Consider the following 13,718-nt stretch of genomic DNA (forward strand, 5'->3'; position numbering starts at 1 on the left):
CAAAGAGAAAATATAAAAAGAGAGAAGAGCCTAGAACAGAAGCTTGGGGCTCTGTCACACACATAAGAGATGGGATTTTTTTTTTTTTTTTTTTTTTACACATACACAAACATGATCTGCTACATTATGTGAGTGACTTCCATATTTCTCTCTCTGAGTGTGGAAGGCATTTTGCCTTGAGGTCCACCATTGGGATTTTTTTTTTTTTTATTTTTCAGAAGTTCTTGTGTTATTACAAAAATCTAAGTCTACCAGAAAAAACTCTCACACACTGTGGTTGTTCCCTTGATCTATTTTCCAGGTCAGTTATTTTTCCAATGAGATATTTTATATTATCTTCTATTTTTTTTCATTCTTTATATTTTGTTTGACTGATTCTTGATGCCTCATAGAGTCATTCGTTTCTACTTGCCCAATTCTAATTTTTAATGAATTGTTTTCTTCAGTTAGTTTTTGTACCTCCCTTTTTAAAGAGTTATATCCTCCAGTTAGGTTTAGCATCTCCTTAGTCATTTGACCAATATTATTTTTAAGGAGCTTAATACATTTTAAAAACCATTGGTCAATTGTTCTTCTACTTCTTTAATTTGACATCTAAAATACTTCTTGAGCTCTTCCAAGAATGCTCTTTGGACTTGAGATCAGTTAGTATTCCCTTTCAAGGTTTCAGATGTGAGAACAGTATCAATGGTGTCCTATTCTGAATTCATATCTTGTTCTTCCATGTTCCCATACTAAGACTCTATAGTCTTTCGTTTTCTGATTTGCCTCTTTCTCATGGTAATTGGCTTTTTCCTGGCTTTTAAAATGAATCTCTGCTTTTATTGCGCAAGGGGCTCTGTCCCACATTTCTTGTGTTGGGAAGTAAGATTTTGCTTTACTTCTTTTGTGTTCTGTGGCCTCTGGTCTTTTCAAATGGAAGTTATATAAAGATTCAGTTTATCTGGTGCTGAGCTGGCTGGTGTGTTCCAAGGCCAAGACCAGGTAAAGTCTGAGTTTTTCCTGGGTTACATTTAAGCTCACTGAGTGAGCTGTGGGGGAGGAGTAGTCTGGCTGTTTGAGGTCTCTTCCTACCTTCAGGTGGCACTAACTCCCTCTTGCTGGTGTCTGCCCAATTCTCCTGGCTGTATTAAGGCACACCTGGGGTCCTGGTTTTGGTGCTTACTGGCTCCACCCTACTTGGGCTCAGGATCTCCTGCTGGTCCCCAGGTGGGTCTTTCTGGGATCCTTCTGGTGCTATACTTGTCCCCTTCATCCACAGCAAGAGGGAACTTTCCCGGTTGTCTCCTAAGTCTCTAGAACTAAAAACCTATTTATTCCTACTGCTGCTTTCATTATTCCAGGATTTTTCCTGGGGCAATATCCTTCAGGTTTTTCAAGGTTAATCAGGGAGGGTAAGAGCACTTACAGTTCACTCTGCCATTTTGACTCTCAGAAGTTCAAGCAGATAACTATCAAACATGTGAGCTTGATAGCCCCAGGAGCAGTTTCTGCTGCTGCCAAGGGCCCTGTGCTTTTCTCTCATTCACTTCTGCTGGAATCCCATACTGTGCTGAGCAGTTTGGGGATCTGAATTTCATTTGACAATTCAGCCCACTCAAAGCAATTCCCACAACTCTATCACCCTGCCTGCCCTGGTGCCTCCACATACTCTACACTCCCTCAGCTCACTGTCAAGCTTTCCTGTCAAACTTTCAGGCTGTCCTGGGTTGACTATCTGTCACACTTTGAATTCCAGTGAATTCTACCACTCTAAAATTTGTCCAGAGTCACTGCTTGGACTTTTCTGAGTGAATCTGTGGATGAGTACAGGTGAGTCCCTGCTTTCACTCCACCATCTTTACTAATTTTTTTCCAATGAAAAATTATGCCTACACCACTGATATCAGGCCTGTGCAATCACAATTATTTATTTTCTGGTATTATTGCTATACTTGTGAGGAATTTTACTATTTGTATAAATGTTCAAAATGTCAAAGTATGAGAAAAGCAAATATAATCTAGTGAAATCATTTTTTGAAAAAAAAATAGTTGATATCAATGTGTGTGAGTTGATTATCTTTAGCATCACTGATTCAGATGGTTAGAAACAAGGATCTAATGAAACCAAAGTCTTGAGTTTGATTTCTGTTCTCTTCAATTAGCTTCATACAGAATGAAAAAGAATGCAATTCCATTGATAGACTGCATTTTTATCATTAGTTAAATGACTTGAAGATGATAGCATTGTTCCTGAAAGGAAGTAGATAACAGAATAGAGATAACATGGAAAAATAATTTCTTGTGCTAGAAAAAGCAATAATTTATGAAAGTACATTAAAGAAATGTATGGATTAAAAAATCCCAAGAATATGGCTATAAAACAGAAATAGATTTCAGGGAGAGAATTCTATATGAAATATATTAAATATTTTTTAATGAGCATACTGATTCCACTTAGGGGAATTAAAGCACTCTCTGATGGATGAATTCTGTTGCAGAACTATAAGTTGAGATAAGTTCCCAAAAGCATTAAGGCCCTGAAAATTAGTGAAAATTTGAAAATTTCAGTTATGGATCATCATGTTTTATGTCTAGTACTTAATCTAAAAAATGATAGACCTAGCACAGGTTATGACTATGAATTTTAGAGCAATTATTTCTAGTTACATTTTGGTGCTTTGGAGAAGCAGTATGGTATAGTGCAAAGAGCAATGGATAAGGAATCTTGTGGCCTAAGTTCAAATACTAACCTTACTGAACCTTAGTTTTTCTATTTGTAGAATTTGTGAATTGGACTAGATCAGGGGTAGGAAATCTGTGGCCTTGAGACCACATGTGGTCTTATAGGTCTTTGGGTGAGGATTTTGACTGAATCAAAGTTTTACAAAACAAATCCTTTTATTAAGGGGATTTGTTCTGATGAGGTTTGAATTCAGTAAAAGGGCCCCACTTGAGCATGTAGAGGGTCACATATGGTCTTGAAGCCACAGGTTCCTTGCCTCATGGATTAGATGGTCTCTTAGGTCTTTGCTTCTTCAAAAATTATCATCCATCACTACTTGTAATGTAATGTAATGTAAAATCAGTGGTGGGTGGGGGAAAGAGTTAATGATCTTCCCCACCCATAAATAGGCTCAATACCTTTCATTAATTTATATTGAGGCACAATGTAACGAGGGGTCATGACCTCTAACTCTGCAAAGTGTATAAATTTTCTGAAGTGATGCTTTACTTTGGGGCTTATTCATTGCAAATGTTTGTTTCACCAGAAAAGACTCTGCATAGCCATTAAGGACTCCCCTGGCTTTGAAAATCCACATGTTGGTACTTCTTTTTCTGGTAACTATTTGTATATGTATGGTCAGACAGTTGGATTTGTCTATTGATCTATGATGTACATATTGCTTATGGTTAGACAGTTGGAAGCCCTGTCTGTTGGTCTTTCTATTTGTAATTTCTACTTGTAATTTCTATTCGTACTTTCCCTGAAGTTCAGTGTGCTGACTTGTCCCCCTGATCTAAGTACTTGATTACATGTGTTTGATTAAAGTAGATTGTTGACCCCCTAAAAAGTTGTTTTCCTTTTAGAAAAGCAGATCTAAGAACCTGTATAGCAGGCCCTCCTATATATGTTGGGGTCCTTGCTGTTACACTATTTCATTAAGTTTTTTGATATATTTGATAGGGGTATCCTGAAAATCAGTGCTTCTTAGTTAAATTTCACCTTTACCCTACAAAACATTCCCAAAATAAAATTTTACTTGTGGGTAGGTCATCAAACCATTCCTTTAAATTATTTTAAACTTTTAATTATAATTCTGGTCGTTTTAACGCTGCTACTTTGGAAAATTTGTGGAATTCACAATAAATAGTCTCATGAGTTATCTTCTCCCACATATAAGACTTTCAAGAATCTACATAAACTGTTTTTTTAATATTAAACAGGTGTTATTTCTTTGTATGAAAAAATGATTTTGTTACTTTGAATTCTTTCTTCCAAAAAGCATAGAAGACTGGTAGCCCAGATAAAGACTCATCATTACATCTTTGAAAGCCAGATTCAGTGCTTCCCCCCTTTGCCTCATGAATGAAATTTTAGTTAATTAGTGTAGCATTGAAAACCATCTACAGTCTAGTTCTAACTTATTTTTTTACCTTATTTCATAAAGTGGAGTTTTCTTCATACTCCCCATCATTTAGCTTGGCTAAACTTCTTGCTCATCTCTGATTTCTTTCTGCTGTTTTATGTCTGAGTTTGCACATGCCTCAAGTCTTATCTGGAATTAATATACACCATATCTCCCAATATAAAGCATTTTCCTTCCAGTCCCTTCTTGGGATCAGTTACTCCTTGATGTCTTTCTCAGGAGATAGGGATAGAGGCAATCCACCTTTCTGGAATTCTGTCATTACTAGTTGACCACTATGTGATCATTGTTTCTACTTTTATTAAAGATATTATTAAGTATTTATTGAATTTAATTTAAAATAACATTAATTTTAGGCTTCTTTAAATCATTTCCATTCATTTTTAAATATTTATTTTACATTATCAGTTGTTGAGGGTACTTTGGATGATGACATGAGCTAAGATCAGAGAAATACGTTCTGGGAATCTACAAAAAAAAAAAAAATTCCAATGCAATAACACTATCCAAATTGCCACCATTTTTGCACTTGACTACTAGCTAACAGTAGGAACTGGCCATTGGCAACATCATAATTTTCAACTGATACCACATTACCATTAGATATTTAAGGGGAAAAAGATCATTCACTGACCTTTTCTAGTGGAGAAAATTAGACAATATCCATAACGACTGTATGTGATTCACATGGTTATACCCCTTCCCAAAATCTTGGTTGCACAAAAGCAACAGTTCTTAAGCTTTTCTTCATGGGCCCCTTTTACAGTCATATGAAAACTATGGACCAAGAAACATGTTTTGAAACATATAAGATAAACCACATTAAATGTAAAAGGTAACCATTATACTATTTTCTAAGTAGTTTTTTTTTTTTGAGAGTTCATGATTAAGTTCATAGGTTAAGAAATTCAGTTTAACACACCTTCCCTTCCCCCAGATTCAGCAACCCCAATTAAAAACCTTTAGTACTAAAGCTAATAGATAATTCATTATTCTCCCCCAAGATATATAATGAAATTTGACATTTATTATCTGACTACTGTGTACACACAGTGGGTATTAGAATACAAAGAAAACGGTAGTCATTACAGTCAAGGAATCTATGGTGAAACAGTGTGGTAAGATGCATACAAAATGCTAAAATACAAGTTAGAATAAAATTGCATAAGAAAAGTAGAGACACAAGAGAAGTTGGAGGACATAGGAATCACCTCTAAGAGAGAAGGATATAAGGGAAAGAATGACTACTTGGAAGTATCACTACTTACAATTTTAAAAAATAGAGGGATTAATAAAAGCTAAAATTTGTGTCCTTTTTAAAAAAATTTTACAAAGCATTTCTTATATATTACCTGACTTGAATCTTCTGTATGTCCTGAGAGGTATTATAACTATTAATATCAGCCCAAGTATATGAATAGACAACCTGTGCCAGAGAAGTCTTAGTTATATGTCTCTGCTTATATAACTAGTTAGAATGGTAAGAATTAATGGTTGGATTTGATCTTGGGCTTTCCTAAGTCCAGCACTCCTTCTACTCTGCCTTTTCCTATTTCAAACATTGGTGTATGTATCTTTAGCAATATTAGGCTAAGAGCAATATTTAGAGATCTATTTGTGATACAATACCAGTGTTATTATGGAGTTGTCATTACTATGAAACTATTTTATCAAGCTTAGGTCAGTTGGAGCTTAAGACCCACCAGGAGGTGAACTTTTTATTTTTCTGCTTAAATATTTTTATTGCCTAAAAGTTAGTTTTATCTATAAGTCTTATGAAGATCACAATTTTTTTTCAAATATCATAGCTTTCTATAACATTATTTCCATGAAACATAGATAAAAAATACCATTCTGAGAGGGAGAAAAAAGATAATAGAAACCTTTTGATATTAAAATGACATGTCCTCAAAACTTGTACTATTTATCACCTGTAATATGTCATAACAAAGTATATACATGTATATATACATATATACATATGTTTGTATTATGACAGATGGATGAACTAGTAAGTTCATATACCTTCAAACAATTTTGTTAACCAAGATAATGGGTGTGCATGTAGCATTCAGCTCTATGAGCTTGCGAGCCAGGTCCATCTAATACAAACTGAAGTATACTTCAAGCTATAGGTTAGGTTTCACTTATAGCACTAGGCTATAACAATAAACTGGCAAACTATACTCAAGTCAAGTACAGAATAATGTCATCTCTGTCCTGAAATAAAAAAAAATGTTGTCTCAAGCATATTTTCTGAAGATTATTATACTGGTAATTTGTATTGTATTATACTGTATCACAATTATTACAATAATTATAATTGTATATATAATTATATAAAATATAAATAGTGAAATAAATATAAAATATAAATATACAAAATGTAATTATAATTATATTAAAATATTATAATACAATAACTCCATGAAACATTTTTTATTAATATATAATTGCAGTCTCTATTCTTTTTCCTTCAATATATCAAATACAGAATTATAGAATCTCAAACCAGGCAGGCAAATCTTAGAGATTTCATCCCATGCCTGAATAAGTACTCCTTTTATAATGATAACAATATACAATAAATAACAAAATACAATAATAATGAACAAGTGCTTATGTAATCTTTCTTAAAAATCTCTAGTGGGGAGGAGCCAAGGTAGCAGAGTAGAAAGATACACATATGATAGCTTCAAACCCACAGCCCATAAAATACCTATAAAGAAGAACTCCCAACAAATTGTGGAGCAGCAGAAGCCACAGAACAACAGAGTGAAGGAGATTTCTGTTCCAGAGAGACCTGAAAAACTGACATGAAAGGTCCATGGTGCACCAGACCCAGAGCAGAGCCCAGCCCTGCCTTGGCCACACCTCACCAAGGGGAGCATATCCGAGCAGTCTTCAGGGACAGAATCTCTAGCAGCAGCACAAGTCCCTCCACCCACAGGCCACAAAGGTCAGTGAGAAGGTCTTTTTGGCTGGCCAAGAGGGGAGTGGGGTGTCCCCATAACTCAGGCTCCCTCAGGAGGCAGCAGTGGAGGCAGCAGCAGACATGGGATCACAAAGCAGGCAGGAGCTCGGATCCATTGTTGAAAGTCACCCCATAAACCCTCTGAGGAAACTGAGTCCCACCTGGCAGCCCTGTCCCCACCTGAGCACCTGAACTTAACCTCACACTGAATAGCAGCCTGGCCCCCTCTGAAGCCCTAAGGCTAGGAAGCAGCATTTGAATCTCAGACCCCAAGCACTAGCTGGGTGGATCTGGAGGCAAGGTGGGTGTGGAGAGGACATTCAGAAGTCAAGTCACTGGCTGGGAAAATGCCCAGAAAAGGGAAAAAAATAAGACTATAGAAGGTTACTTTCTTGGTGAAGAGATATCTCCTCTCTTCCTTTCTGATAAGTAAGAACAATGCTTACCATCAGGGAAAGACAGAGAAGTCAAGGCTTCTGTATCCCAGCCCACTCAATGGGCTCAGGCCATGGAAGAGCTCAAAAAGGATTTTGAAAATCAAGTTAGAGAGGTGGAGGAAAAGCTGGGAAGAGCAATGAGAGACAAGCAAGCGAAGCATGAACAGCAGGTCAGCACCATGCTAAAGGAGACCCCAAAAAATACTGACGAAAATAACACCTTGAAAAACAGGCTAAGTCAATTGTCAAAAGAGATTCAAAAGGCCAGTGAGGAGAAGAATGCTTTAAAAAGCAGAATTAGCCAAATGGAAAAGGAGGCTCAAAAGCTCACTGAATAAAAAAGTTCTTTAAAAATTAGAATGGAGCAGATGGAGGCTAATGACTTTATGAGAAACCAAGAAGTCACAAAACAAAACCAAAAGAATGAAAAAATGGAAGATAATGTGAAATATCTTATTGGAAAAACAACTGACCTGGAAAATACGTCCAGGAAAGATAATTTAAAAATTATGGGATTTCCTGAAAGTTATGATCAAAAAAAGAGCCTAGACATCATCTCTCTTGAAATTATCAAGGAAAACTGCCCTAAGATTCTAGAACCAGAGGGCAAAATAAGAATTCAAGGAATCCACTTAATCAGTGCCTGAAAAAGATCCAAAAAGAGAAACTCCTATGAACATTGTGGTCAAATTCCAGAGTTCCCTGGTCAAGGAGAAAATATTGCAAGCAGCTAGAAAGAAACAATTCAGGTATTGTAGAAAAACAATCAGGATAACACAAGATCTAGCAGCTTCTACATTAAGGGATAGAAGGGCATGGAATATTATATTCCAGAAGTCAAAGGAACTCCGACTAAAACCAAGGATCACCTACCCAGCAAAACTGAGTATAGTACTTCAGGGGAAAAAATGGTCTTTCAATGAAATTGAGGACTTTCAAGCATTCTTGATGAAAAGACCAGAGCTGAAAAGAAAATTTGACCTTCAAACACAAGAATGAAGAGAAGCATGAAAAGGTAAACAGCAAAGAGAAGTCATAAGGGACTTACTAAAGATGAACTGTTTACATTCCTACATGGAAAGAAAATATTTGTAACTCTTGAAACTTTTCGGTGTCTGTGTAGTTGGTGGGATTACACACACACACACACACACACACACACAGACACACACACACACACACACACACTCCAACAGAGAGCACAGAGTGAATTGAATAGGATGGGATCATATCTTAAAAAAATGAAATTAAGCTGTGAGAGAGAAATATATTGGGAGGAGAAAGGTAGAAATGGAATGGGGCAAATTATCTTTCATAAAAGAGGCAAGCAAAAGACTTTTTAGTGGAGGGAAAAAGAAGGGAGGTGAGAGAAAAACATGAAGTTTACTCTCATCATATTCGACTAAAGGAAGGAGTAAAATACACACTCATTTTGGTATGAAAACCTATCTTACAATACAGGAAAGTGGGGGATAAGGGGATAAGCAGGGTGGGGGGGATGAGGGAAGGGAGGGCAATGGGAGGAGGGAGCAATATGAAGTCAACACTGTTGGGGAGGGACAGGATCAAAAGAGAGAACAGAAGCTATGGGGTGCAGGATAGGATGGAGGGAAATATAGTTAGTTTTACACAACATGACTATTATGGAAGTCATTTGTTAAAGTACACAGATATGGCGTATATTGAATTGCTTGCTTTCCCAAAGGGAATGGATGGGGAGGGAGGGATGAAGAGAAGTTGGAACTCAAAGTTTTAGGAACAACTATCGAGTACTGTTCTTGCTACTAGGAAATAAGAAATGCAGGTAATGGAGTATAGAAAGTTATTTGGCTCTACAGGACAAAAGAGAAGATGTGGACAAGGGAAGGGAGGGAATGATAGAAAGAGGGCAGATTGGTGATAGGGGCAATTAGAATGCTCGGTGTTTGGGGGTGGGGGAGGGGAGAAATCGGGAAAAAATTTTGAACCCCAAATTTTGTGATAATGAATGTTAAAAGTTAAATAAATTAATTTCAAAAAAAACTCTAGTGAAGGGAACCCACTATGTCCTAAAGCACTCCATTCCAATTTTAGATAGCTCCAATTTTTAGGGAGTTGTTTTTGCTTTTAATTTTTTTTATTCTGATGTCAAGCTAAATCTTCCTCTTTGCAATTTTAACTCATTGTTCTTAATTCTTTCTTTTGGGAACAAGTGCTATCAGAATCATAACACTGAAAAGTATATAAGAAAAATACATATTTCTCCAAGAAATTGTTTCAGAGAAAAATGAATAACTTTTATATATTGTCTACATAAACTGCTGAAATCATGAAAACTACTTTTCAGAGATTCAATTAGTGAAGAGGCAAAGACAAGGTAGGTAGAACAGGAGAATTGGAAAGGGAACAGCTGAGACAAATAGTTCTTGGAAATATAATGTTTAAAACCAGTTATATCTCCTATTATCCCCCTCTGTCTTCACGTTTGACATTACTAATACATGATTCCTAATTTGAGAAGCAGTGAAAGCTATTTTCAAATAAATATTGAATTTGGAGTTAAGGAGGGTATTTGAATCCTAGACTTAATACTAACACTAAAAAAATCACTAAGTCTCAATTTCCATAACCGTAAAATGAGGGGAACAATACTTGCACTAACTACCTCAAGAGATTATTGTGCATAGAGGGCTTTATAAAATTTTAGGTCCTGCATAAAATGTGTTTTTATTGTTGATACCACTATCATCATTTTCATCATCCAAAATGGAAAATCATTTTATAGTCCTGAATATTTTCATTTCTCTTCTCTGAAACTTCGCTACTTCTATTTTTGCCTGCCTGAGTTTCAGGTACCAAAATTAAGATATTCCCAATGGGAAAGGGTGTATACATGGAAGACTATATTTGTAATATAATTCTCAGGACTTCTCATTGTTTAGTTGGCATTTAGTTCATTGGTGCACATTCAACACATTATACAGTATAGAGGGTGGCGGTTACTTCAAGTTTTACTGTTACGTGAAAAATTTTAGTTTAATCAAATTCAATTTAATTCAAAATTTATTAAGCATGTTTTATATGTGAGGTACCATAATAACTAGTGAAGGAATAAAAATAAACACAAAACATCATTTTCTCAATTTGCTTACTGTCTATTGAAAATAAAGGTACACATACATACATACACACAGATGTGATGGAAGGGAGAGCAGCACAAAGTAGAGGTCTAGTCAATACGTGAAGAGAAATTTTTTGGGAAGAATCTGAATTGGTAGGTAGGAGTGGGAGGACAAGATAGAAAAGCACCAAAGGGAAAAGTAGGTAATATCACTTAAGTTATGTCTGAGCTAAATATTGAGGAATGAGAAAGAGAAATTTCAATAAACAAAGATCTTGGGGTAGAGAATTAATTCCACATATGGCACTCTTTGTGAAACCAGTCCCAGAAAATTTAGGAGGACAATAAGAATTGAGGATAAAGGGTAGCCCAATGTGATTGAAATTAATCTTAGAAAGAGAATGTAATGAAATACAGTTTGGGAAATAGGTTAGGGCCATGTTTTGAGGGACCATAAGTAACAGAGACAGGAATTTACACTTTATTGTTTAGGAATCAAACCACTGAAGAGTTTTGAGCAATGAATTAGATTGATCATAGTAATGAATTAAGTGGATTGTTTTGGTAGTGGTAAATAGGGTTAGTATACCAAAGAAAAGGGAAGAAAAAGTAGAAAAACACAAAAACCTAGGCATGAAAATATGAGATCCTGAGATATGATGGTTTCATTGGGAGAAAAATGAGGTAGTAGATATGAAAGACATTGTATAACAAGAAATTATAAGTCTTAGGAATGGATTGGAGATGATTCTGGGAAAATGTTGGGGTAGGTCAGAAAATTCCAAGCTCGCCAGACTTCCTCCATAAAAAGGACAGAATTGTACCTCAGGGTTAATACAGAGTGGCAAAAATAAACAGTTGTTGGAACCGAGCAGTGGCCCTCCTGGGACAACCATAGAAGATCCAAAGAGAGATGCCATGAAAGAGTATGAAAGAGAGTATGAAAGGGCCCAAGTAAAGTGTATGAACCTGTAAGCTAGATCTGCTTAAATAGCAAGCAGTGAGGCCTGGAGAAAGCAGGGTTGGCAGGTACTCTCAGCCTCAGCTGCAGGAATTTTCACCTCCAAGACGCTCTGAGAGTTGGGCATCTGAGCAAAGGAAAATTGAGGAAGCCTCTGCTGATAAGTGATGCTTGGCCTAGGTGTGATGCTGAGCTGTGGTCCTGGGCAAGAAGGAACCAGCATGTACCCAGTGAGTGCAGAAGCAGTGGAGCAGGGAAGACCCTGACTGTGGACACTTAGAGGAGAGTTGAGTGCTTGGGGAAAAGTGAGTGGGAAAGAAAGACAGAGGATGAGTTCAGGACAAAACAAACTATCTGAGGCCAGAGGAACCCTTCCCCATACCCAGAATTGAAGGTGATTATAATAACAAACTGTTTTTTTTTTTGTTTTTGTTTTTTTGTTTTTTTGATAATGAAGAGGATAAAGTGAAAGAACCCAACCATAGAGAGTTACTATGGGAAGTAACTGTCTTCAGAGGAGGATACTAAAGCAAAAAAAAAAAAATAATAATAAGCTTCTCCTACCCAAAGAATAACGTCAAATGTGCACCTGCCCAAAAGGAATTCAAAGAAGAACTAAAGAAAGAAGACATTAAAAATAGAATAAGAGAGCTTGAGGAATTTTTGTGAAGTAAAAACAGTCATAGGAAAACAAGAAAATTATGAAGAGAAAGTTAACCAACTGGAAAAGGAGATCCAGAATCTTAAGAAAACAATTCCTTGAAAATTAGAATTGGGCAAGGGGAGTCCAGTGAAGTTATGAGTGACAAAGAAATAGCAAATACATATGTGTATATATATATATATATATATATTTGCTCCCCTTCCCACCCCCTTCCATGACAAGACAAACAATTCAATATAGTTTATACATCAGTAGTTATGCAAAATACTTCCACAATAGTCATGTTGTGAAAGACTAACTATATTTCCCTCCATCCTATCCCACCAACCACTTATCCTATTTTCTCCTTTGACACTGTCCCTTCTCCAAAGTGTTTCTTTCTGACTACCCCTTCCCCCAATCTTCCCTCCCATCTATCATCCCCTTTCCAGATACCCCCTTCCACCTTTCTTTCCTGTAAGATAAGATACTCAATTAAATGTGTGTTATACCCTCCTTAAATCAAATCTAAATAGAATAAGGTTCACTCATTCCCTCTCACCTCCTGCCTCTTCTCCTTCATTGTGAACTCTTTTTCTTGCCTCTTTTATGAGATAATTTACCCCATTCTATCTTTCCCTTTCCCCTCTCAATATATTGCTCTCTCACCCTTTAATTTTATTTTTAGATATCAACCCTTCATATTCATCTCACTCAGTGCACACACACACACACACACTCACTCTCTCTCTCTCTCTCTCTCTCTCTCTCTCTCTCTCTCTCTCTCTCTCTCTCTCTCTCTCTCTCTCTGTCTTTCCTCCAACTATCCTAATACTAAGAAAGGTCTCATGTTCAACTGTAATAAGTCTCTTACGTTTTCTATTTCTTGTTTACCTTTTAATGCTTCTCTTGATTATTGTATTTGAAAGGCAAATTTTCTATTCAACTCTGGTCTTTTCATCAAGAATGCTTGAGAATTCTCTCTTTAATTGAATATCAATTTTTTTACCTTGACGGATTATACCAAATTTTTCTGGGTAGGTAATCATGGATTTTAATCCTAGATTCTCTGACTTTTGGAATATCATATCCCAAGTCCTGTGATTCCTTAATGCAGAAGCTACTAAATCTTGTGTCATCCTAATTGTATTTCCGCAATACTTTAATTGTTTCTTTTTAGTTGCTTGCAATGTTTTCTCCTTGACCTGAGAACTCTGGAATTTGGCTACAATATTCCTAGGAGTTTTAATTTTGGGATCTCTTTCCAGAGGTGATCAGTGGATTCTTTCAGTTTATATTTTATCCTCTGGTTCCAGAATATCAGGGAAGTTTTCCTTCATAATTTCTTGAAAGATGATGTCTAGGTGCTTTTCTTAGTCATGGTTTTCATGTAGTCAAATAATTTTAAAATTTATCTCCTGGATTTATTTTCCAGGTTAGTGGTTTGTCAAATGAGGTATTTCACATTGTCTT

Source organism: Notamacropus eugenii, chromosome 6 (assembly GCF_028372415.1).
Source record: "Notamacropus eugenii isolate mMacEug1 chromosome 6, mMacEug1.pri_v2, whole genome shotgun sequence".
In the NCBI taxonomy this organism is placed as follows: domain Eukaryota; kingdom Metazoa; phylum Chordata; class Mammalia; order Diprotodontia; family Macropodidae; genus Notamacropus; species Notamacropus eugenii.